Source organism: Manis javanica, chromosome 3, assembly GCF_040802235.1.
Source record: "Manis javanica isolate MJ-LG chromosome 3, MJ_LKY, whole genome shotgun sequence".
NCBI classification, from domain to species: domain Eukaryota; kingdom Metazoa; phylum Chordata; class Mammalia; order Pholidota; family Manidae; genus Manis; species Manis javanica.
In genome coordinates this window covers 190364553-190392399 of record NC_133158.1, presented here as the reverse complement: position 1 = coordinate 190392399, position 27847 = coordinate 190364553, and positions in this window count along the sequence as shown.

Genomic DNA, 27847 nt, shown 5'->3' with positions numbered 1-27847 from the left:
TTATGTTACATTGGTGTTAGATTTGTGACCTAAATTGAAAACCTTTCCCTTTTAATAAGTTAATATGGTCTCAATTCAATAAAAATGTTTTATAGTTACATGTGTTATATTAGCAATATTTCTCTGTGAGATGTGTATTTTTTTACTTCATGTTTAATATTTAAAAAGGTTTGTGTTTGGTTGTATTTACATGATGTTTTTACTAGTACAGAAGATCCTCAACTTATCATGGGTTGACTTACAATTTTTCAATTACTATGGTGGGAAAGCAATAGTCATTCAGGGGAAACCACATATTGAATTTTGAATTTTGATCTCCCAGGCCAGTGATATGCAGTATAATACTCTTTCCTGATGCTGCAAGGGCAACAAACCACAGTGACTCCCCAAAGCCATTTGATCATGAGCTTGAACAACAAATACCCATAAAACTATTCTTTTTTTCACTTTCAGTGTAATATTTAATAAATTTCATAAACTATTCAATACTTTGTTATAAAAAAGGCTTTGTGTTAAATTATTTTGTTCAACGTTAGGCTAATTTAAGAGGACTTAACCTGTTTAGGTAGGCTATGAGAAGCTGTGATGTTCTGTAGGGTAGGTGAGTTTAATGCATTTTTGAGTTAGAAAATTTTCAACTTACAATGGGGTTATTAGGATAAAATCCCACCATATGTCAAAAAGATGTTTTTTTATTCTAGTATTTTAACCATAGTATTTACATGAATTTTAATGCTCTTCATCCTGTTTTATTATTTAATGTTTTGTAGTTTACTTCATCACATTTTAATATTATCCTTTAATTCAGACCTTGTGTCTGTATAATGAGATTCTTCTACTATTTTCTTTCTTTTCCATTTTTCATTGTAATGTTTCTATATTTTCACCACATATATTCATACACTAGTATTCTTCCCTTGTTCCCATCTTTTTAAAATTTTGTAATTATTCACACATGTACATGTACACACACACCCACACATACAAGCACGCATACTTGAAGGAATTGCAGATTTATTCTTCATTGTTGAAGTCAAGTAGTTTTTCTTGAATATGTGTCAGAATAGTTCAGGGTTAACTTGCTCATTTATTCATTAGGCCCTTTCAATAGTTATATTCAGATCTTATTTGCTTCTCCTCTTTGCTTCTCTTATATTTCCACCATTTTTTCTCTGACCAGTTTTAATCCTACTCACTTTCATTACCTTTGGGGTTTTCTTGCCTTTTGTCAGTGATCTTACTGAATTTTCATTTGAGTCCATTATCCTTGGTCTCTATATACTTTAGTAATTATTTCCAAGGTAATTTAGTCTTTACATTCCACTTTGTTCTTTTTAATATCTTTTATTTTCTCTTTTTAATTCATTTCTCTTTTTAATTTTTATATTGGCTCAATTTTTTTTTCCATCTTTATATGTTTGCTTGATTGCATTTAATTCTTTTTGGGGTGTCCATGTATTTTTGTTTTTTATTCATGGTTGTTTACTTGAAGTCAAAGCAAGGGGACTTCCTTAATTAAAAAGTGTTGAATCTCATTTTTAAATGTTTGTTAGAACTTTACAGAGATTTATTAAGTTTTTTTCTATGTTTTCTGAACTTGAGGTAGCTTCCAGGGTTCCCTGTCCGGTGATGCTTTCTTCTCTAAGTGTGGCAAAGTAAGCATTTTTTGATATTTTTGTTGGGTGATGATGGATGTTGCATTATATAATTTTTCTCATTTTTGTCTTGTTGAGTCCTAAATCTTATTTTTTGTTTCATTATCCCTTCAATACTCTTTGCTAAAGAGTGCTTCTACTTCTTTCCCTGTAAGAAGCTATGCTATTCAAAGACCCATGTTTCAAATCCATGTAACTTTCAGTTACTTCTTTGTCCTCTATGGTCTTCTCTACTTGGATTTATTCTTGTGCTTCTGCACTTAAGACAGACTTTATATCTGTAGAGTTACATCAATCCTTGGCAAGCTTTTGGCTTCCTCTTCCTCTCTGCAATTTTTCTCATTCTGTGCTTGTTCTATGCAAAGGTGTGTGGCAAGACAAGTATGTGAGAGGATGCTTGATGGAATTTGGTGTGATATTTTCTCTTTTTATGGGTCATAGTTTTTTTAAGTTTGGGCACTCACACAAGCTGAGATCATGCTTGTGTGTATGTGTGTGTCTCTGTGTGTGTCTTACTTGTTCACTTTTTTTTGTTCTTCTTTGTTTTGGGGGAAAATATTGGGAAATACAGACCTAGGCAACTGCCATTGCCTTCAGCTATCTGGAAGTCTAATATATCTATATTTTTAATTTCAGTGTATCATAGCTAGAAGTATTGAAAACTACTTAATGTTTTCTATCCAGTATTTGGAATAACTATTTTTCCCATGTTGAATATAATAATGAACAGTATAATACAAATACTAACAAAGTGTCTATTCACTAATGTATCACCCTGGGAAATCTCAACAGTTAAACTTGGAGGCCATATTTAGTGCATAATGATTTCAAAACATATTTGTCTCTGGAGTCAGACTGACTGAATTTGCATCAACTAGTTAGAACTGTGTTGCCCTGGGCTAGTTTTTCACTTTTCATCATTTTCCTTTGCTTCATAAAATGAGGATAGTAGTGTCCCCACTTCATGGGTTATTAATAAGGATTAAAGAAGAAAATGCAAATAAAGCAATTAACACAGTCTCTTACATGAAATCATTGTTCAAAAAAGTTAACCCTTCTTAGTGATGTTGGAAGCACATTGAAAAGTATGTGTCCATTTCTGCAACAATATAGTTTTTCCTACTAAGAAGCCAGTTATTTCAAAATTTTAAAATCCTGGTGCTTAATATGATTTTATTCCTTGCAGACTTAGAACCAAATATGACTTCTCTAATTACCCTAATTTGCTAGTACAATTAAATAATTATTATAAATTTTTGTTAATTCAAGACTTATAAGCTTAAAAATCATTACTATTTGTGGGGGTGATGGTTAGCACTGATTTGAAAGACATAAGCATGCAGCTACTGATGGTTTTATTAGTTGCAAACTCTTCTCGGTTTTTTAAATAAAGTGAATTATTTTAGAATATGCAGTTAAGAATGGCTCTACAGGATGAATTGAATAACAGAATGAATTCAAAATATATTTCTTTATAAAAATTTAGGCTGGAAAATGGAACAGTGAAAAGCATTCATAAAGATTCCAAAGGAATTTCACTAAATTTGTAATCAACTTGAGTAGTAGTTGCTAGTGGTATCTTATGGAATAGAGCTTTTTAAAAATTTTTTCTATTTCTAAAAAGTATAGATAAAAGTTACCAAAGAATAGATCTTCCTTACAATCATATTTTTAAAATAATTTAAATTATGCAAAAATTATTTCCTGCCTCTAGAATATGTTTCTTTCTTCAATAGAATTACCTTTCTTTTGCATGTTTTGTAGTATTGAGAATAAATACTAGATGTGGAGAAAATTATCTCATTCACTTGAACATGTATGTACCTATTTTATAAACATGATTAGACATAAACAACATGAATGCCATCAGATATGGGACAATGCAGCAATAACCACAATTGTTTAGAACTCATCTAGCAAAAACATTTTGAGCTAAAGAATACTATCATTTACATTATTTAGAATTATTAATGCATAGTGGTAATAAAAAGGACTGATTTTGGTTGACTTTACTGTTTCTGAGTTCTCTTTACACAGTTTCCCTCCTTACTGCCTACACAACAGGGGGACCACTCCCATCACTTCTGCATTGTTATATCCCTGCTGGGATGTCAAAAGATGTTACATCTTATTTATCCTTGGATAGCAGAAGGGGAATATATATCCTTGGATAGCAGGTAGGGAAGGACCAAATTGTAGAGGGCTGTGAGTGTCCTACACCTCACAAGTTAACTACTTTAAAATCACAAACAAATTCTGAAAACTTGATAAATGTACAGTTTAAGAGAATACAGGAATAAATATTTCTTGATTATCATTCAGGTGACATAAACATTCATGTTGGTTCATTTTACTCTAAAATTGAAGTGGACATTGAGAGCTCCACTAACAAAGAATGCTGATTTCCTCAGTATGGATATTGAAGAGGCAATCTGCACAGAGAAAACAGGAATATTCATCATGTTGGTGATATAACATGGAGAGTAGGACCAAAATATTCAGTGGATAATAGTTGTAAAGAATAAAACATCTCAGCATGAAAAATTATACCATGCCTAATACCAGGATATAACGACCTGATTCTAATCAGTTAACATTTCATCCAAATCACCTTTAATCATGATGATTTTCTGTCCCTTCAGGATTATTCTTTATTTTAATGTTACAATGTGTTAATATAAAGCTTTCAAATATGAGTAGTTGCCTGAACTCATGATTGAGTTGGCATTTACTTTCTTGTCTAACGTAGCTTTATATTTACTAAAGAATGTTTAATCCTTAGCAAAATGGAGCAAGACAAAATGAAAAACAAAACAAAAGAAAAACTATCCCAATGTTGGTTGTTTTACTTTTTTTTAAATTTTATTTTGATATCATTAATGTACAATTACTTGAACAATATTATGGTTACTAGACTCTCCCTATTATCAAGTCCCCCCACATGCCCCATTACAGTCACTGTCCATCAAGCATAGTAAGATGCTATAGAATCATTACTTGTCTTCTCTGTATATACTGCATTTCATGTGTCCCCCCCACTACATTATGTGTGCTAATTGTAATGCCCCTTTTTCTCCTTATCCCTCCCTTCCCATCCATCCTCCCCAGCCCCTTTCCCTTTGGTAACCATTAGTCCATTCTTGGCTTCTGTGAGTCTGCTGCTGTTTTGTTCCTTCAGTTTTTTCTTTGTTCTTATACTCCACAGAGTGAAAATACTTGTCTTTCTCCACCTGGCTTATTTCACTGATAATAATACCCTCTAGCTCCTTCCATGTTGTTACAAATGGTAGGATTTGTTTTCTTCTTATGGCTAAACAATACTCCATTATGTATATGTACCACATCTTCTTTATAAATTCATCTACTGATGGACACTTAGGTTGTTTCCAATTCTTGGCTATTGTATACAGTGCTGCGATAAACATAGGAGTGCATATGTCTTTTTTTCAAACTGGGCTACTTCATTCTTTGAGTAAATTCCTAGGAATGGAATTCCTGGGTCAAATGGTAATTCTATTTTTAGTTTTTTGAGGAATTTCCATACTTCTTTCCACAATGACTGAACTAATTTACATTCCTACCAGCAGTGTAGGAGGGTTCCCCTTTCTCCAAAACCTTGCCAACATTTGTTGTTGTTTGTCTTTGGATGGTGGCGATCCTTACTGGTGTGAGGTGATATCTCATTGTAGTTTTAATTTGCATTTCTCTGATGACTAGCAATACAGAGCATCTTTTTATGTGTCTGTTGGCCATCTGAATTTCTTCTTTGGAGAACTGTCTTTTCAGCTCCTCTGCCCATTTTTTAATTGGCTTATTTTACTTTTGTTTGTTTAGGTACATGAGCTCTTTATATAATTTGGATGTCTACCCCTTATCAGACATGTCATTTATGAACATATTCTCTCATACTGTAGGATGTCTTTTTGTACTACTGATGGTATCCTTTGCTATACAGAGGCTTTTTAGTTTGATATAGTACCACTTGTTCATTTTTGCTTTTATTTTCCTTGCCCAGGGAGATATGTTCATGTAGAAGTTGCTCACTGTTTATGTCGAAGAGATTTTTGCCTATATTTTTTCTAAGAGTTTTATGGTTTCATGACATACATTCAGCATCTTTGATCCACTTTGAGTTTGATTTTGTATACAGGATAGGACAATAATCCAGTTTCATTCTCTTACATGTAGCTATCCAATTTTGCCAACACCAGCTGTTGAAGAGGCTGTCATTTCCCCATTGTGTATCCATGGCTCCTTTATCATCTATTGATTGACCATATATGCTTGGGTTTATATCTGGACTCTCTATTCTGTTCCACTGGTCTGTGGGTCTGTTCTTGTGCCAGTACCAAATTCTCTTGATTACTGTGGCTTTGTAGTAGAGCTTGAAGTCAGGGAGTATAAGTCCCCCAGCTTTATTCTTCCTTCTCAGGATTGCTTTGGCTATCCGGGGTCTTTTGTTGTTCCATATGAATTTTAGAACTATTTGCTCCAGTTCATTGAAGAATGCTGTAGGTATTTTGATAGGGATTGCTAGGCAGGATAGCCATTTTGACAATAATAATTCTTCCTAGCCAAGAGCATGGGGTTATTTCCATTTATTAGTGTCTTTGAGTTCTCTTATGAGTGTCCCGTAGTTTTCAAGGTATAGGTCTTTCACTTCCTTGGTTAGGTTTATACCTAGGTATTTTATTCTTTTTGATGCAAATGTGAATGGAATTGTTTTCCTAATTTCTCTTTCTGCTAGATCATCGTTAGTGTATAGGAAAGCCACAGATTTTAGTGTATTAATTTTGCATCCTGCAACTTGGCTGAATTCAGATATTCTAATAGTTTTGGAGTGGATTCTTTAGGGTTTTTTATGTACAATATCATGTCATCCGCAAACAGGAGCAGTTTGACTTCTTCCTTGCCAGTCTGGATGCCTTTTATTTTTTTGTGTTGTCTGATTGCCATGGCTAGGACCTCCAGAACTATGTTGAATAAAAGTGGGGAGAGTGGATATCCTTATCTTGTTCCTGATTTTAAAGGAAGAGCTTTCAGCTTCTCACTGTTAAGTACAATGTTGGCTGTGGGTTTGTCATATATGGCCTTTATTATGTGGAGGTACTTGCCCTCTATACCCATTTTGTTGAGAGTTTTTTCATGAATGGATGTTGAATTTTGTCTAATGCTTTTCCTTGTCTATGGAGATGATTATGTGGTTTTTGTCCTTCTTTTTGTCAATGTAGTGAATGATGTTGATAGATTTTTGAATGTTGTACCATCCTTGCATCCCTGGGATGAATCCCACTTAATGATGATGGATGAACTTTTTGATACATTTTTGAATTCAGTTTGCTAATATTTTGTAGAGTATTTTTGCATCTGTTTTCATCAGCGATATTGACATGTAATTTTCTTTTTGTTGTGGTGTCTTTGCCGGGTTTAGGTATTAGAGTGATGTTGGCCTCGTGGAAGTACTTTGGGAGTATTCCCTCCTCTTCTTCTTTTTGGAAAACTTTAAGGAGGATGGGTATTAGGTCTTCACTAAATGTTTGATAAAATTCAGCAGTGAAACCATCTGGTACAGGTGTTTTGTACTTAGGTAGTTTTTTTATGACCAATTCCATCTCTTTGCTGGTAATTGGTCTATTCAGATTTTCTGTTTCTTCCTGGGTCAGCCTTGGAAGGTTGTATTTTTCTAGAAAGTTGTCCATTTCTTCTAGGTTATCCAGTTTGTTACCATGTAATTTTTCATTGTATTCTCTCACAATTTTTTTGTATTTCTGTGGTGTCCATAGTGATTTTTCCTTTCTCATTTCTGATTCTGTTTATGTGTGTAGACTCTCTTTTTCTCTTGATAAGTCTGGTTAGAGGTTTTATCTATTTTGTTTATTTTCTTGAAGAACCAGCTCCTGCTTTCATTGATTCTTTCTATTGTTTTATTCTTCTCAATTTTATTTATTTATGTTTTAATCTTTATTATGTCCATCCATCTACTGACTTTGGCCTCATTTGTTCTTCCTTTTCTAGTTTCATTAATTGTGAGTTTAGACTGTTTGTTTGGGATTGTTCTTCTTTCCTGAGGTAGGCCTGTATTGCAATATATTTCCCTCTTAGCACAGCATTTGCTGCCTCCCACAGATTTTGTGGTGCTGAATTGTTGTTGTAATTTCTCTCCATATATTGCTTGATCTCTGTTTTTATTTGGTCATTGATCATTGATTATTTAGGAACATGTTATTAAGCCTCCATGTGTTTGTGGGCTTTTTCATTTTCTTTGTGTAATTTATTTCTAGTTTCATACCTTTGTGAACTTAGAAGCTGGTTGGTACAATTTCAATCTTTTTGAATTCAGTGAGGTTCTTTTTGTGCCCTAGTATATGATCTATTCTTCAAAATATTCCATGTGCACTTGAGAAGAATGTGTATCCTGTTGCTTTTGGATGGAGTGTTCTGTAGATGTCTGTTAAGCCCATCTGTTCTAATATGCTGTTCAGTGCCTCTGTCTCTTTACTTATTTTCTGTCTCATTGATCTGTCCTTTGGAGTGAGTGGTGTGTTGAAATCTCCTAAAATGAATGCATTGCATTCTATTTCCCCCTTTAATTTTGTTAGTATTTGTTTGACATATGAAGGTGATCTTGTGTTTGGTACATAGATATTTATAATAGTTCTATCTTCTTATTGAACTGACCCCTTTATCATTATGTAATATCCTTCTTTGTCTCTTGTGACTTTCTTTGTTTTGAAGTCTATTTTATCTAATACAAGAAGTGCAACTCCTGCTTTTTTCTCCCTGTTCTTTGCATGAAATATGTTTTTCCATCCCTTTACTTTCAGTCTATTTAAGTCTTTGGGTTTGAAGTGAGTCTCTTGTATGCAGCATAAAGACGGGTCTTGTTTTCTAATCCATTCAGTGACTCTATGTCTTTTGATTGGTGCATTCAGTCCATTTACATTTAGGGTGATTATTGATAGGTATGTACTTATTGCCATTGCAGCTTTTAGATTGTGGTTACCAGAGGTTCAAGGGTAATTCCCTTACTATCTAACAGTCAAATTTAACTCATTTCACATGCTATTACAAAGACAACCTAAAAGTTCTTTTTTTCCCTCCTTTTTCTTCCTCCTCCATTCTTTGTGTGTTATGAGTCATATTATGTACTCTTTGTCTATCCTTTGGGTGACATTTATTTAGCCTTAGGAACACTTCCATCTATAAGAGTCCCTCAGAAATGCACTGTAGAGATGGTTTCTGGGAGGTCAATTCTCTCAAGTTTTCATTATCTGAAAATTGTTTAATCCCCCCTTCAAATTTAAATAATAACATTGCCAGATATAGTATTCTTTGTTCCAGACCCTTCTGCTTCATTGCATTAAATATATCATGCCACTCCCTTCTGGCCTGTAAGGTTTCTGTTGAGAAGTCTGATGATAGCCTGATGGGTTTTCCTTTGTATGTGATCTTTTTTTCTCTTTAGCTGCTTTTAAAAGTCTGTCTTTATCCTTGATCTTTGCCATTTTAATTATTATATGTGTTGATGTTGTCTTCCTTGGGTCCCTTGTGTTGGGAGATCTGTGCACCTCCATGAATTAAGAGACTATCTCCTTCCCCAATTGGGGAAGTTTTCATCAATTACTTGTTCAATGACACTTTCTATTCCTTTTTCTCTCTCTTCTTCTTCTGGTACCCCTATAATACGAATATTGTTCCATATGGATTGGTTACACAGTTCTCTCAATATTCTTTCATTCTTAGAGATTCTTTTTTCTCTGTGTGCCTCAGCTTCTTTGTATTCCTCTTCTCTAATTTCTATTCCATTTACTTTCTCTTCTACTACATCTAATCTGCTTTTAAATCCCTCCATTATATGTTTCATTTCAGATACAGAATTTCTTAATGATTGAATCTCTGACTTAAATTTGTTCCTGAGTTCTTGAATATTTTTCTGTACCTCCATAAGCATGTTTATGATTTTTATTTTGAACTCTCTTTCAGGCAAATTGGTGAGTTCAGTTTCATTTAACCCTTTTTCTGGGGTTTGTGAGATTTTTTATCTGAGCCATGTCCTTTTGACGTTTCATATTTCAGTGTGGTGCCCACTAGTGCCCAGAAGCTCCAGTCTCTGGAGCTGTTCAACCCCTAGAGTGAGGTTGGGAGTCATAGGGGAGTAGAGTTGGTGCCTGAGGGGAGGAAATATTTGTTTCCCGATTCCTGTCTGCTGTGCCTGTCTCTGGTTTCAGAGCCAGTGGGCCAAGCACACAGGTGTAAGCCTCTGTGCTTTGTGTCTATAGCTGTTGCAGGTGGGGCCTCCCTCTGGCTGGCTTAATGCCAGCACAGTGACTGCAGGTTTGTGAACTGGTGTTGGCAGGCTAGGAAGAAGGTGCAGCAGGCTATGTGTCCCAGTGGGCGGCCTCAGAGCTGAGCAGGCAGCTAGAGAGATGGGGTGTCTGAGCTCCTCAAAGTTCCCAACCAGCTGGGCAGAGGACGCCCAGACAATCTTGTCCAGCTCTCCCCTCCCCCACACATCAACCTCCATGCAAACCCCGCCCCTTCAGTAGCCCTCTGGCTGCTAGGAAGCCTCTCAGACTGCATGCCTTTCCCTTGTCCCAGAGTGGCCGGGTGTGGATCCCGTCCTCCACAAACGGCTCGAATCTGTCTCTCAAGCACTCCACCTGTCTGATCTCCCCAATGTCCAGAGCACCACACAGTGTAGGTTTCTGCTCCCAAAGCAGACCTCCAGCACTAGGAGTTCAGCAGGCCCAGGCTTCCACCTCCTCCCCTGCTCCATTTCTTTTCCTCCTGCTGGTGAGCTGGGGTGGGGGAGGGCTTGGGTCCCACCGAATTAAGGCTTTCATACGTTACCCTGTTTCATGAGGTCTGCTCTGTTCTTGAGGTCTGTATGCTGTCTGGTTCAGCCCCTTTCTTGTTGGTGTTTTAGGGTTAGTTGCAGTAATTAACTATATTTTTGTACTATTTGTGGTTTTGGGAGGAATTCTCTGTCTCACCTCTCACGCCGCCATCTTGAATCCCTCAAAGGTCTGGTAATTTTACTGCATGTACCATAGTTAATTATAATCCATTAAGGCCTTACTACCAAAATTTCATTATTTCATTGTAAGTAGTAACTTTTTACCCAGAAGCAACTGAGATTTTAAATACAAAGTTCACGTTTATTTGAAGGGCATCAGGGAAAGAAGAAGCTTCTCAGAAGTCGCTTAAGAAATGCTTGAATGCCTTTACTGATAATTCCACAATTGCCCTCATTACTCTTATATTTATCTTTATTCCTATTCTATAGCATCCATAGAGATAGGTTCTTCTCATGTCTATCTTGATAAGCACTTTAATCCATAAAATTATTCAATGAATGTATAGGAAACAAGTTGATATATCAGTATGATCTATGTGGTCAGCTGTCCAGAAAGTAGTAGTAAACTGGAACTACCAAAATTATTTCAGAGGAACTAACATTATAAATAGATTGATAGAAAATAATGTAAGCCCTTGCCATGTGCTAGACACTGCATGTTTCACATTGTTGATTCATTTAATCTTTCACATAATCTTAGGAACTGTGCCGTAATGCTTATCTTATTTTACCTAAGAGAAAACTGAGACACAGAGAGGTAGATTAAGTTGTCTGTAAGTTCAGTGTTTGCTCTGGATCTGCTTGCTGACCCAGAAGAGATACAAGAAAGGCTGAACAACAGCTTTCATAACCTGAGTTGATTAGAGGAAAAACAAATTGAGGTACAGATTCTACCCAGTGTGCAGCTCTTGTAAACCTGGTAAAGCAGTACTTAGATTGTAGAGCTTCACTTCAGGAGAGTGGGCCAACTAGAAGTATACCATCCTTGGCCAGATAGTATCCTTGGTTTGAATCATCCATGTGGCCTACTATATCTCAAGACTAATTACAAACTCAGATGATACCAGATTTATAGTCTCTTTAAGCATCTTGCAGAAACAAATACAAATCCTTTCAGGAGGAAGGTAGCATCATTCTAGGCCTCAATTATTTTTTTAAAATAATGGATTTTTAATAAAAAATCTAGAACACAATCAACAATAATCTAGGCATATGACAATGTATGGTGATACAAAGAAGAGTCTTTATGCATAAAGTAAAGGATTGCAGAAACAGATTATATTGCCTCCAAATAACAGAATCACCATAGACAGACTAAAAAAGTCATGGATATAAAACTATAAAACTTTCTCTTTCAGCAAGGAAATAGAAATTATAAACTATTTTTAGAGTTGAAAAAGACCTGAGTGAAAATAATAGAACTGGAAAATGCAAAAATAAATATTATGCATTATACTGATAGCTTAAGAGCATATAAAAGAGTTTAAGGCACAAATTTAAAGAAAATGAATGACTGGAATATTGTCAAGTCAGTATCAGAAGAAATTATCCTAAGCAACAAAGGAAGACCAAATGAATGAAACACAGAAGGTAAGAAACATTCACAAAGAACACCCTGAGGGCTTCTGATTTGTGTTTAATTTGATACCAGAAGGACAAGAGAAACTGTGATAGAACAAAATTTGAAGAGACAATCTCAGACAATTACCTAAAAGTAATGAAAAACACCCAACCATAGAATTAACAAGCTAACAAATTCTGGGAGGATGAAGAAGAGGAAATCTGCACACAGATATATTACAGCAACTCTGCAGGAGACAAAAGACAAAGAGGAAGATCTCAAAAGCAGCAACATTAACTTCTGGAAAAAATATTTATCTCAATATGATATAATATGATATCTCATTTGCATATTTTTAATGGTTTAAAAAGTAATGAGTATATTCTTGGACTTCTTTTCCCTGCTAAATATTTTTCAAGAACAGTATCAATAAAGACATTTTCAGAACAGCAAAAACTGAAAGCATTCACAATCAGGAGAACCACACACACAAAAAAATACTAGAAGATGCTCTTACCAGGCAAAAGTAAATATAATGGGTAAATATAAATGAATATTGACTCCATAAAATATTTCATGAAGTTACATGATAAAAATATATTATAGAAATATCGCATAACAAAGAAACTGAAGTTAAAGTACTGTAAGGTGTTTGTATTAGTATAATTGCTAATTAACATTACATCTTGATAGCCAAGAAGGCATGTTGTAATTTCTAAGGTAACCATTAACGTATTAGGATATATTAGCAAAGATGTTAAACATTTGCAAAGATGAAAAATAGTAGATTATAGATAAATATTCAAATGAAATGATAAAAAATAACTCCGAGGAAGTTACTGGGAGGGGGAAAAGCACATGTAATATATAAGCAGAGGGGATGCACACACAGGCATACTTGTTTTATTGTGCTTGGCTTCTTTGTGCTTCATAGATATTGCAGTTTTTACAAACTGAAGGTCTGTAGCAACCCTGTATGGAGAAGGCCATTGGAACTATTTTCCAAAAGTGTTTGTGCACTTCATGTCTCTGTCACATTTTGGTAATTCTTGTATGAAAGTCATAGTTAAAAGTAATTGTTCAGATTCTGCTTAGTAACATTTTTTCACTGTGGTGCACCAGATATTAAAATCCATTACATTCATGTTGTCACTTTCATAATTTTGATGAGTGAGATTCTGTGACAGATATAAACACTGCCAATATTTCCTAGAGTTTCAAGTCCCTTCTAAATTTTCTTCTTTTAACCCTTAAATCTTTTAAAAGTATTATATTTACTTTTTCTTTTCTAAAAATTGTAACTAAGACAAACAAGTAACTGGCATTAAGTTTCATTATTCTATATTGTTATCCAAAGTTTTGGATTTTTGAATTGCTAATATGACCTATTTTCACACTGTAGCTAGAGTTTTATTGGGATTCTTGAACCAAGTGTTTTGGTTTGCCTCCTTCATTCTGAAGGCCAGATTTCTGCATGAATATTTATAAGAATTAACTGAAGATGAAATTCTGATAGTTTTTAGTTAACACTTTAGCACATAATAACTGGTGCTTATCCCTAGAGACAATTCTTCAGGTGAAAACGAACTATCCAATCTACCTATCATGGGAAGTATCTAAGACAGCAGCCGCTCAGGGCAGGAGAAATGTAAGATGAGACAGGAAGAGTGATGGAAGGTGGAACAAAGGGAGAAATGAAGTTATTTTGCTACCTGTGTTGTCCCAGAGGGCCAGTTTCTGAAGCTTAGAACTACCGACTTGAAACACACCTGACCAAATAGGTGATGCCCTGCAAACAAATGTGGAAAATTCTACCTGGGTGGAAACACAAATTTGCCCTACTTCAGAGTAATAGATATCTGTTTCTAGATTCCTTTCTCCAAATTAATTACTCTGCTGTATTCTCTTTGGGGAAAGCCTGCCTCCCCCTCATTCAAAATAAATTCCTTTTCTAAAAAATTGGATGATGTAAAATATGTGAAGCACTTACCACAAGTCCTGGTCCATAGTATTACTCAAAAAAATTATTTTGGTTCTTCTATTGGCTATTCCCCATGTCCACTTGCAGCCACGGAAATGGAAGGAGGCAGTTACTCCTTCTAGCTGTTCCCTTCCTCACCTGTCACTTGGAAATTGACTTTTAAAAGGTCTTCTCACTTTGGCCACTTGCTGCTGGCCAGTGCTATTTCCTTCAGATATTATCAGAGGAGACCCTATCATCAGTTCTTTTTTTCTCTGGGGAACAGTAACTGCAAAATAGATTAGATTAAGTATATTGTTTATGTGAAGTCCACATTAAATATTCTCATGAAATAATAGTATTTTCCATTTATGGGTGCTAAAGGAAAGGACCTCTGTAAAGAACTTTAAGTCAGGAAGCATGTATTGGATTTAAGATCCCCACTTTCTACCCATCATAAACAATATCTTCATTAGGAAGACTACAGTGTGCTCTTAGCTGGTTTCGCTGCCAGTGATGCCGGGGTTCTTGTTTGTGGACTCAAAGAATGAACTTAGCAAACAGTCAAGGTAGGAGAGCCAGGGAGAGGCTTTTATTTAGAGATACAGTGAGAGGACAGAGCTCCTGGCTCACGCCAGGAGGGGACAAGAGAGTGGTGCATTGTCTAGGGATTTTATAGACAGTTGAAGATTTTTGGGAATGTGAAAAAGGGCTTAGGGGTGTGGACTTGTTAGTGGTTCCTGAATATTTAGAACTGACTTAATATAAGGAATTTATTGCTCTGATTTCTCCCTGGGATACTGGTGTCTTGGTCTAGGAGCATATCAAAGGGCTGACTGTCCAGCTCCCATTGGGGGCTGAGAAATTGTCTGTTTGCTAAAGAGTAAGTTAAGAATCTTAGTTCTTGAACTTCCCCGGTGTTAAAATGTAATCTTATCTTTATGGTGGAATCCTTCCTGCCTTTTACTATGTTGTTTACAGCTGGGTTTTCATGCTAAATTAGTTGTCCAGTTTGCAAAATCACCTCATCAGATCTGAAGGAGGAAAGATAGCACATAGGCCTGGGCCTTTCAGCATGCTAAGGTGAATCTTACACATGATTAAAAATGATTAGCATAATAAAAACAGGTGCCACTCTTCTTTATCTGGGGAATATTAACTGATCTCACTAAACAATGACCCTAGAGCTTAATGTTTAACAGAGTTTTAGTAGGGGGTTTCCTTGCTTGTAGTTACATTGCTCTGACTGCAAGTATCCTGCCTTGCTTTTTCCAGAGGCCCTCACCCTACTCTGTCTAAGTCCATGGTCCCTGTCTCACCACTGCATCTATGATAGGGGCTCAGTTGATAGGAGCAGAGGCCAGTCCAGTTTGACCTGATGCAAATGCAAACAAAGATTTATCATAATTCTTCAGAGCTGCAATCTGTGCTTACATAATGGGAATACAATAAAATGGTGAAGCCTTCCTGAATTTTGTTTCCATCCTTGGCACTTTGAAACCATCCTAATTATAGTCCAAATACAAATCCCAGACCAGCCCTGACACATTCCAGTTTAACAGAAGATTTCTGTTGTCAAAGAAGGGTAAATAAGAAACTGTAAAGGAGAACAAAACAAAACAAAGAATTGATTAATCATAGACAACAAAATGTGTGGAAGGATCATAAAATGTACATTAGTCCTGCCATGTAGATAGAACCTTGTATTCTCTGTTGATAATCATTCTGTCTGAAGGTTTCAGCCCTGAGCAAGTTCACTATGGATTCAGTGAAACCAAGAAACAACAGAATATTCTTGGGGTAAAAGGGTTTATACCTGGCTTTATTCTCCTGGTGGTAGGTCGACCACTACAATCACATCTGCATCCAGCAGCCTGCAGGTCCATGATTCACCTCCATCTCTTCCTCCACTCAGAACACTGGACAGAGCTCTTTATATAGTGACTCAGTCAATATAGCTTATTGCCTAGGGTGCGGAGGTATTAGTCCAGCAGTAGTCCAATTACAAGTAGTTTAGGGTCAGGGTGAGGATCCTATCCAAACTTCCATTTTCCGCATAATAATGCAGGGTTGAATGTATTTTCAATATCTCCTGGCCAAAGTAAAAAAAAGGGGGGAAGATAGTGCTTAAGGATTTGAAAATTTTCTTTTTAATTATCTAGATTGTTATGTAAATTTCTCAAACTACCCAGGTAATAAGCCAGCCACGTAAGTATGGCTTACAAATTTAAACTTAATACGTATTTCATTTTATCACACATCAAGTTCTATTACTATTCCTTGAAGTCTTAATGTTCACTGGAAAAATTGCAAAGGATTAGATTATGTTGTTAGTAATGTACCAATTTGTTTAGTAATATCTATAAGCTATAAAAAGCCAAAGCAAAGATGGATGACTAAATCAAATAAAAATACTTTCACCAACTTCAATATATTTGATGCAAAAAATAAATATGCAAATCACATGAAAGTTTTATTTTCATATAATTCACAATACTTTCTGTTTTCAAAGAGGCTACAAGTACTTTTTAAACATTATTAAAACTTTCCAAAAATGAATCTGTAGAAAACAAAATCATTTAGAAATTATTTGCTAATTTAGAACAAAACCTTCAAAGATATTTACTACTAAAAACTTGAGATTGATTCACAATGCAGTTTTGGGATATCTAAAAGTCCCTCAAAACTGCAACATGAATATCTCTAATATGCAGAAGGTTGAGATAACACCCGCTTATAATGTATCTCTGGATGCACTTTGTTTTTCTAAATAAATGAATACACCTGTGTAAATAATTAGCTAGTCGATATGAAAAAAAATACTGTATTTTATGTAAAGTTCTTTTAGATAAAAAAAAAAAGTTGTAAATCAAGGATTTACAACTTGTAGAGTTGGAGTTTTATTTCATTAAAATTTATGTCAAGCTTATGATAGAGAAGTAGAATCACATGGATGTCAATTTGAATCCTGGCTTTTACATTATGCTGTGGAATCCTAGAAAATTCACTTAAAAGGTGAACCTCAGCTCCTTATTAATAGAAATAGGCATAATGTCTACCCAAATTTAATGTCATAAGAATTAATTATAATAATAGAAATAGAAATTGTAGAGAAAATAAAAGTTCTATGGCCAGAACTCTCACCTGACCCTGGTTGGCTGGCTCACTGCACACGTGTGGGCAATAGTTATTAATGACTCTATGTAAAGAGCTCTGCCCAGTGCTCTGGGCTGCACGGCTGCAGGAGAGGCTGGAGTGGTTGCAGCGCTGAGCACAGAGACTGAGACAACTGCAGGGACAGAGAGGCCCAGAGGCAGAGACCAGCTTGCTGCCTGCAGACGCGCTCTTGAGGCAGACGGGATTCTACCGCCTGACCTGCCACCGTGGAATAAAGTTGGGTATAAACCCTTTTACCCCAAGAATGTTCCACTGTCATTTCTTTGGTCTCACTGAAAACATAGTGAACTTTTCGGGACTAAAACCCATTTGTAAGACAATGTGGTTAGTTTTTCATTACGTATTTGAGTTATTGTTTTATTGTTTGTTTGCCTATCAGTTTAAGCTTGACTAATTATTTGTTAAATCTTGTTAAAGCAGAACAAGCATGATGACAGCATATGATTGAAGGAAGAAGATAAAAACATCAGCATGCTTAGGACAAACACAACAAAATTAAGGCAATGAGGGAATTATACATCCATAAATGCATCTGGTTTTGGAAAATATATGAGAATATTTACATGAGATAATAAACAGTTCTATGTAAATGATTTTAAAATCTAGTTCATGGCATTATCCTATGTTAAAATAGAATAAGGAAAATAGTAACAAATGTTAAAAGTAGCTTGTTATTTCTTTTCGATATATACCCAGAAGTGGGATGGCTGTATTACATAGTAGTTCTATTTTTAATTTTCTGAGGTATCTCCACACTGTTTTCCATAATAGCTTTACCAATTTACATTCCCACCAACATTAAAAAAGGATCGCTATCCCTGACAACACTTATTTTTTGACTCTTTGGCAATAGCCATTGTAACAGGTATGAGGTGATAGCTCACTGATGTTTTTGGTGCAGTTCCTTGATGCCTAGTGATGTTGAACATCTTTTCATACACCTGTTAGTCGTCAGTATGTCTGCTTTTGAAATATGTCTACTTAAGACCTTTGTCCATTTTTAAATCAGGTTGTTTGTGTTTTAAATATTGAGTTGTATAAGTTCCTTATGCACTTTGGATATTTATCCCTTATCAGATGTATGGTCTGCAGACATTTTCTCCCATTCTGTTGGTTGCTTTTTCACTCTGTTGATTGTTTCCTTTACTATGTAGAAATTTGTAGTTTGATGCAGTCTCACTTGTCTGTTTTTACTTTTGTTGCATGTGTATTTGGTGTCATATTTTAAAAAATCATTTCCAAGACCCAGGAAATTTACCCCTTGTTTTCTTCTAGTATTTTCATAGTTTCAGGTTAACTTACATTTCCATCTTTGTCCATTTTGAATTCATTTTTTATATGGAGTGAGATAAGGGTCCAATTTCATTCTTCTGTATTGGATATCTACATAGATACCCAATTTCCCCACCACCATTTATTGAAGAGAGTATCCTTGCCCATTGTGTGTTCTTGGAAAAACTCAGTTGATTTTAATTATGTGGATATCTACACTCCCATGTTCATTGTGGATTAATCATAATGAAGATATGGAAACAATCTAAATAGATGAATGATAACGTGATTGTGGTATTATATACAATGGAACATTGTTCAGCTTTTAAGAAGGGAATTCTTGCATTTGCAATATGTGAATAAAACTGGAATACCATATGCTAAGAGAAAGAAGTCAGACACAGAAAGATAAATATTGCATTATCTCACTTGTATGTGGAATCTAAAATAGTGAAACTCATAGAAGCAGAGCTGAATGGTGGTTGTCAGGGGCAGTAAGAAGGAACAGACAGGGAGATGGTCAAAGGGTACAAAGTTTCATTTATACAGGATGAATAAGTTCTGAGGATCTAAGTGCAGCATAATGACTACTTAACAATACTGTGATATATACTGAAATTTGCAAAGACAGTGAATTTTAAATGTTCTCAACACACACACAAAGTAAGAAAATGATAACTATGCAAGGTGATGAATGTTAATTAGTTTGATTGTGTTAATTAGTTTGATAGTTTCACAATTTATGTACATCAAAACATCAAGTAATATACTTTAAACATATATAATTCCTATTGTCAATTTTACCTCAGTTTAAACAGTTGCTTGTTATTTAGCATTCAGGTATTGTGAGAGAACACTCACTCTTAGAATCAAATCAGAGTTTTACAATTAGAAGAAAACTATACATAGCCTTTTGATAGTGGTGAAAAGAGAGAAAGTTATCATCTCATATAGGTCATGAATTTGTTTTACAGGTAAAGTACAAAAATAACCTTTTCAGGATATATATTTTACATAAAAATTTGACTGGATTGGAAGTTTTAAAAACCAGTCATCCTGGTTCAGATGGATTAGTTTATATAGCCTAAAACACAACATCTATCCTAAAGTTCCAGTTTATCACTCACACTAACATAACTTGGAATCACTATTGATTTCCAAATGTCTTAAAGGTCGTTGCAGTACAGCCAGAGCCACAACCTTTGTTAAAATGAGTGTAACTGTATTAAATTTGGAGTTAATTGGGAATAGTTATACTTGGCACCAGTTAAACAATTATGTGTAAACAGTAACGGTCTTCTTTATTTCCATTACTTCAATGATTTTGTAAAGATGTCTTCTTAAGTGTGTATATTATAAAAAATACATGCAGAGTTTAAATGTTGTCTGCTTATCAACAAATTTACCACCTTAAAAGGCCTGTTCACCAATCTAATTAAACACTGGGACTGAAAGATACAGATAATTGCAAAAGTCTTACAAGTGTACTCCTTGCTACAGAAAGGATCGTCCATGGATGTGCAGCATTGATATCACTGAAGCTTATTAGAAATGCAGAATGTCATCTACACTCCAGACTACTGAATGAGAATCTGCATTTTAACAATATGCATAGGTGTTTTGAATGCATATTATATATTGAGAATACTGCGAAGTTATACCTTTAGTTAAGGTCAAGTTTTCCTGAGCTCAGTCATGCAATCTTGAAATACAATTTGGTACCACTTGCAGATTCTGGAGCCTCTGAGCAAAATTTGTATAGGTCAGCCTTCACCAATTGTTAGATACAAAATTATATAGAGAAATTTCTCTATTATAGTTGAAGAAAACTTAATTAAAATAAGTTCATACATAATGTCAATTATTCTATCATTATGTCAACTATTATGTACAAAAGCAATAGTACTCAATTCCAAAAGACATATTTAAAAATAAAGTAATACAGAGCTGATGGATTTGCTGTTTGAAAATCCAGTATTCCTATTCTTTATTCTTTTTTTTTTTGAGAGAGCATCTTTCATATTTATTGATCAAATGATTGTTAACAACAATAAAATTCTGCATAGGGGGGTCAATGCTCAATGCACAATCATTAATCCATCTCAAGCCTAATTCTCAACAGTCTCCAATCTTCTGAAGCATAACGAACAAGTTCTTACATGGTGAACAAATTCTTACATAGTGGATAAGTTCTTACATGGTAAACAGTACAAGGGCATTCATCACAGAAACTTTCAGTTTTGATCACACAGTATGAACTATAAACAATCAGGTCAAATATGAATATTCATTTGATTTTTATACTTGATTTATATGTGGATCCCACATTTCTCCCTTTATTATTATTATTATTATTATTTTTAATAAAATGCTGAAGTGGTAGGTAGATGCAAGATAAAGGTAGAAAACATAGTTTAGTGTTGTAAGAGAGCAATTGTAGATGATCATGTGTGTGCCTGTAGACTATGTGCTAATCCGAGGTAGACAAGGGCAATAAAACATCCACGGATGCAGAAGCTTTCTCTCAAAACAGGGGTGGGTGAGGTTCTAAGCTTCAACACTGTCGTTCCCCGATTTCTCACCTGATGGACCCGCTGCGACTGTGCCTGTCTTAGATTGTTCCTCCCTTAAGGAATCTTACCCTTCTCTGGCTAACCAGTCATCTTCTGTGGCCATACAGGGAAATGTAAAGTTGGTAAGTGAGAGAGAAGCCACATTGTTTGAAAAGGTTAGCTTTTTACTTCTTTGCAGGTTTATGCCTTGTGGCTTCTATGCCCAGCACTTGTCTCGAGGTATCTTTACCACCTGGAGGAATTATGATGCTCCGTAAATTCGATATGAGGCACGAATTCCATTTAAGGGTTGTAATTAGGAAGGAAGAAGAAAAGCTGTAGAGGTAGCATATGGAAGAAAACATGGGAGGATTGATTATTTCTTTGACATATCTTCTTGTAGAGTACCTTAAGCATGTATGGGTTTTAAACTACTAACTTGTGCTCACATATTAACATAATAGGAATACGGTGACATAACCTAAGCAAATCTATAATTACCAGCCATCTCCAGTGAAGCCAAGAAAACCAGTTAGGCACCCTAGGCATTTGTGAAAATTTGTCTATGATATGATGGATATTGTCCAACTGTACTTGAACAGTCTGAGAGAAATCAGACAAATTAAAGCACCCCATTTCTGGGATCTGTTCACATCCCATATGTTCTTTTAACCGTAGATAGTCTATAGTCCTAAGATTTTGGAGCGCTACAACTTGCAACCCTCCCAACTCCTGGTTGAGTTCCAACAGTACAGATTGGGTCAAATTCGTTGTCTCACTGTATGCACATGCCAGCCTAGACGTCTCCCTCCTCATTCCAGTGGCAAGTCCAGGAAATGGTGGGATGGACGCAGCCACAACCGCAGCGTCGCCTGGATACCTGTGGAGGCTTTATGATGATCATCCCCCGGCAAGAGTCCTCCAGAAAGTGCTGATGCCAGAAGCTCCTCTTCATATCGTATCTTAGTTCATTTTCTGGGTATCCAAGCTAGGCCTTGATCTTCTGCATAGAAACAAACAGACCCTTTACCCACACTTTGACATGCCCTCTATACCACTGTGTAGAACTCATTGGAGGTCAGCACACAGGAACTGCTTTTTTTTTTTATTTTTTTTATTTTTATTAAGAGAAAGGAATATTATCAGAAAAGAGTACCTCCATAGCCGATCATCTGACACCCTTTAAGTGATCAAAATTAAGGATATTTAAAGCATGCGTTAATCTTTGATTTACCAATAGTTTTATCATATCAAGGAGTAATCCCCCTATTCTTTCTTTCTTTCTTTCTTTATTTTCCTTTTTTTTTAATCTTTAATCTACACTTACATGAAGAATACTATGTTTACTATGCTCTCCCCTATACCAAGTCCCCCCTAAAAACCACATTACAGTCACTGTCCATCAGCATTGCAAAATGTTGTAGAATCACTACTTGTCCTCTCTGTTGTACAGCCCTCCCTCCCCATTCTCCCACCCCCTCTATGCATGCTAATCTTAATACCCCCTTTCTTCTTCCCCCCACTTTATACCTCCCTGCCCACCCATCCTCCCCAGTCCCTTTCCCTTTGGTACCTGTTAGTACATTTTTGGATTCTGTAATTCCACTGATGTTTTGTTCCTTCAGTTTTTCCTTTGTTCTTATACTACTCAGATGAGTGAAATCATTTGGTATTTCTCTTTCTCCGCTTGGCTTATTTCACTGAGCATAATACTCTCCAGCTCCATCCATGTTGCTGCAAATGGTAGGAATTTCCCTCTTCTTATGGCTGAGTAGTATTCCATTGTGTATATGTACCACATCTTCTTTATCCATTCATCTACTGAAGGACATTTAGGTTGCTTTCGATTTTTGGCTATTGTAAATAGTGCTGCGATAAACATAGGGGTGCATCTATCTTTCTCAAACTTGATTGCTGCGTTCTTAGGGTAAATTCCTAGGAGTGGAATTCCTGGGTCAAATGGTAGGTCTGTTATGAGCATTTTGATGAAACTCCCTACTGCTTTCCACAATGGTTGAACAAATTTACATTCCCACCTGCAGTGTAGGAGGGTTCCCCTTTCTCCACAGCCTCGCCAACATTTGCTGTTGTTTGTCTTTCAGATGGAAGCCATCCTTACTGGTGTGAGGTGATACCTCATTGAAGTTTTAATTTGCATTTCTCTGATAATTAGTGATGTGGAGCATCTTTTCATGTGTCTGCTGGCCATCTGTATTTCTTTTTTAGAGAACTGTCTGTTCATTTCCTCTGCCCATTTTTTAATTGGGTTATTTGTTTTTTCTTTGTTGAGGTGAGTGAGCTCTTTATATATTCTGGACATCAAGCCTTTATCGGATCTGTCATTTTCAAATATATTCTCCCATACTGTAGGGTTCCTTTTTGTTCTATTGATGGTGTCTTTCGCTGTACAGAAGCTTTTCAGATTAATGTAGACCCACTTGCTCATTTTTGCTGTTGTTTTCCTTGCCCGGGGAGATATGTTCAAGAAGAGGTCACTCATGTTTATGTCTAAGAGATTTTTGCCTATGTTTTTTCCAAGAGTTTAATGGTTTCATGACTTACATTCAGGTCTTTGATCCATTTTGAGTTTATCTTTGTATATGGGGTTAGGCAATGGTCCAGTTCCATTCTCCTACATGTAGCTGTCCAGTTTTGCCAGCACCATCTGTTGAAGAGACTGTCATTTTGCCATTGTATGTCCATGGCTCCTTTATCAAATATTAATTGACCATTTATGTTTGGGTTAATTTCTGGAGTCTCTAATCTGTTCCACTGGTCTGTGGCTCTGTTCTTGTGCCAGTACCAAATTGTCTTGATTACTATGGCTTTGTAGTAGAGCTTGAAGTTGGGGAGTGAGATCCCCCCTACTTTATTCTTCTTTTTCAGGATTGCCTTGGCTATTCGGGGTCTTTCGTGTTTCCATATGAATTTTTGAACTATTTGTTCCAGTTCATTGAAGAATGTTACTGGTCCTTTGAGAGGGATTGCATCAAATCTGTATATTGCTTTGGGCAAGATGGCCATTTTGATGATATTAATTCTTCCTAGCCATGAGCATGGGATGAGTTGACATTTGTTAGTGTCCCCTTTAATTTCTCTTAAGAGTGTCTTGTAGTTTTCAGGGTATAGGTCTTTCACTTCTTTAGTTAGGTTTATTCCTAGGTATTTTATTCTTTTTGATGCAATTGTGAATGGAACTGTTTTCCTGATTTCTCTTTCTATTGGTTCATTGTTAGTGTATAGGAAAGCTACAGATTTCTGTGTGTTAATTTTGTATCCTGCAACTTTGCTGTGTTCCAATATCAGTTCTAGTAGTTTTGGAGTGGAGTCTTTAGGGTTTTTTAAGTACCGTATCATATCATCTGCAAATAGTGACAGTTTAACTTCTTCTTTCGCAATCTGGATTCCTTGTATTTCTTTGTTTTCTCTGACTGCTGTGGCTAGGACCTCCAGTACTATGTTAAATAACAGTGGGGAGAGTGGGCATCCCTGTCTGGTTCCTGATCTCAGACGAAATGCTTTCAGCTTCTCGCTATTCAGTATAATGCTGGCTGTGGGTTTATCATATATGGCCTTTATTATGTTGAGGTACTTGCCCTCTATTCCCATTTTGCTGAGAGTTTTTATCATGAATGGATGTTGAATTTTGTCAAATGCTTTTTCAGCATCTATGGAGATGATCATGTGGTTTTTGTCTTTCTTTTTGTTGATGTGGTGGATGATGTTGATGGATTTTCGAATGTTGTACTATCCTTGCATCCCTGGGATGAATCCCACTTGGTCATGGTATATGATCCTTTTGATATGCTGTTGAATTCTGTTTGCTAATATTTTGTTGAGTGTTTTTGCATCTATATTCATCAGGTATATTGGTCTGTAATTTTCTTTTTTGGTGGGGTCTTTGCCTGGTTTTGGTATTAGGGTGATGTTGGCTTCATAGAATGAGTTTGGGAGTATTCCCTCCTCTTCTATTTTTGGAACACTTTAAGGAGAATGGGTATTCTGTCTTCTCTGTGTCTCTGATAAAATTCTGAGGTAAATCCGTCCAGCCCGGGGTTTTGTTCTTGGTTAGTTTTTTGATCACTGTTTCAATTTCTTTGCTTGTAATTGGTTTGTTTAACTTTTGTGTTTCTTCCTTGGTCAGTGTTGGGAGGTTGTATTTTTCTAGGAAGTTGTCCATTTCTTCTAGGTTTTCCAGCTTGTTGGCATATAGGTTTTCATAGTAGTCTTTAATAATTCTTTGTATTTCTGTGGAGTCTGTCGTGATTATTTCATTCTCATTTCTGATGCTGTTGATTTGTGTTGATTCTCTTTTTCTCTTAATAAGTTTGGCTAGAGGCTTATCTATTTTGTTTATTTTCTCAAAGAACCAGCTTTTGGTTTCATTGATTTTTGCTTTTGTTTTATTCTTCTCAATTTTGTTTATTTCTTCTCTGATCTTTATTATGTCTCTCCTTCTGCTGACTTTAGGCCTCCTTTGTTCTTCTTTTTCCAGTTTCGATAATTGTGATGTTAGACTATTCATTTGGGATTGTTCTTCCTTCTTCAAGTGTGCCTGGATCGCTATATACTTTCCTCTTAAGACTGCTTTTGCTGCATCCCACAGAAGTTGGGGCTTTGTGTTGTTGTTGTCATTTGTTTCTATATATTCCTTGATCTCTATTTTGATTTGTTCATTGATCCATTGATTATTTAGAAGCATGTTGTTAAGCCTCCATATGTTTGTTAGCCTTTTTGTTTTCTTTGTAGAATTTATTTCTACTTTTATACCTTTGTGGTCTGAAAAATTGGTTGGTAGAATTTCAATATTTTGGAATTTACCGAGGCTCTTTTTGTGAGCTAGTATGTGGTCTATTCTGGAGAATGTTCCATGTACACTTGAGAAGAATGTATATCTTGTTGCTTTTGGATGTAGAGTTCTATAGATGTCTATTAGGTCCATCTGTTCTAGTGTGTTGTTCAGTGCCTGTGTGTCCTTACTTATTTTCTGCCCGGTGAATCTATCCTTTTGGGTGAGTGGTGTGTAGAAGTCTCCTAAAATGAATGCATTGCAGTCTATTTCCCTCTTTAGTTCTGTTAGTATTTGCTTCACATATGCTGGTGCTCCTGTATTGGGTGCATATATATTTACAATGTTTATATCCTCTTGTTGGACTGAGCCCTTTATCGTTATGTAGTGTCCTTCTTTATCTCTTTTTACTTTCTTTGTTTTGAAGTTTGTTTTGTCTGATATTAGTACTGCAACCCTTGCTTTCTTCTCATTGTTGTTTGCCTGAAATATGTTTTTCCATCCCTTGACTTTTAGTCTGTGCGTGTCTTTGGGTTGGATGTGAGTTTCTTGTAAGCAGCATATAGATGGGTCTTGCTCTTTTATCCATTCTATTACTCTGTGTCTTTTGATTGGTGCATTAAGTCCATTTACATTTAAGGTGACTATTGAGAGATATGTACTTATTGCCATTGCAGGCTTTAGATTCCTGGTTAACAAAGGTTCAAGGTTATCTTCTTTAGTATCTTACTGCCTAACTTAGCTCGCTTATTGAGTTGTTATATACACTGTCTGGAAATTCTTTTCTTCTCTCTCTTCTTATTCCTCCTCCTCAATTCTTCACATGTTGTGTGTTTTCTTCTGTGCTCTTTTTAGGAGTGCTCCCATCTAGAGCAGTCCCTGTAAGATGCCCTGTAGAGGTGGTTTGTGGAAAGCAAATTCCCTCAGCTTCTGCTTGTCTGGGAATTGTTTAATCCCACCATCATATTTAAATGATAGTCGTGCTGGATACAGTATCCTTGGTTCAAGGCCCTTCTGTTTCATTGCATTAAATATATCATGCCATTCTCTTCTGGCCTGTAGGGTGTCTGTCGAGAAGTCTGATTTTAGCCTGATGGGTTTTCCTTTATAGGTGACCTTCTTCTCTCTAGCTGCCTTTAAAACTCTTTCCTTGTCCTTGATCCTTGCCATTTTAACTATTATGTGTCTTGGTGTTGTCCTCCTTGGATCCTTTCTATTGGGGGTTCTGTGTATTTCCGTGGTCTGTTCAATTATTTCCTCCCCCATTTTGGGGAGGTTTTCAGCAATTATTTCTTCAAAGAGACTTTCTATCCCTTTTCCTCTTTCTTCTTCTTCTGGTACCCCTATAATATGAATATTATTCCTTTTGGATTGTTCACATAATTCTCTAAGTGTTGTTTTGTTCCTGGAGATCCTTTTATCTCTCTCTATGTCAGCTTCTATATGTTCCTGTTCTCTGGTTTCTATTCCGTCAGTGGCCTCTTGCATCTTATCCATTCTGCTTATAAATCCTTCCAGGGTTTGTTTCACTTCTGTGATCTCCTTCCTGCCATCTGTGATCTCCCTCTGGGCTTCATCCCATTGCTCTTGCATTTTTCTCTGCATCTCATCCCATTGCTCTTGCATTTTTCTCTGCATCTCTGTCAGCATGTTCATGATTTTTATTTTGAATTCTTTTTCAGGAAGACTGGTTAGGTCTGTCTCCTTCTCAGGTGTTGTCTCTATGATCTTTGTCTGACTGTAGTTTTGCCTCTTCATGGTGATAGAGATAGTTTGCAAAGCTGGTACGAGTGACAGCTGGGAGAGCTTGCCTTCTTGTTGGTTTGTGGCCTTCCTCTCCTGGAAGAATAGCGACCTCTAGTGGCTTATGCTTGGCAGCTGTGTGCAGACAGGGCTTCACCTACCTGCCCGGTTGGTTTGGAGTTTATCTCCGCTGTTGCTGTGGGCGTCTCCTGGCTGAGGCTGCTGCTCCAAAATGGTGGAGCCCCGTTGGAGGTGGAGCGGCCGGGAGGCTATTTATCTCT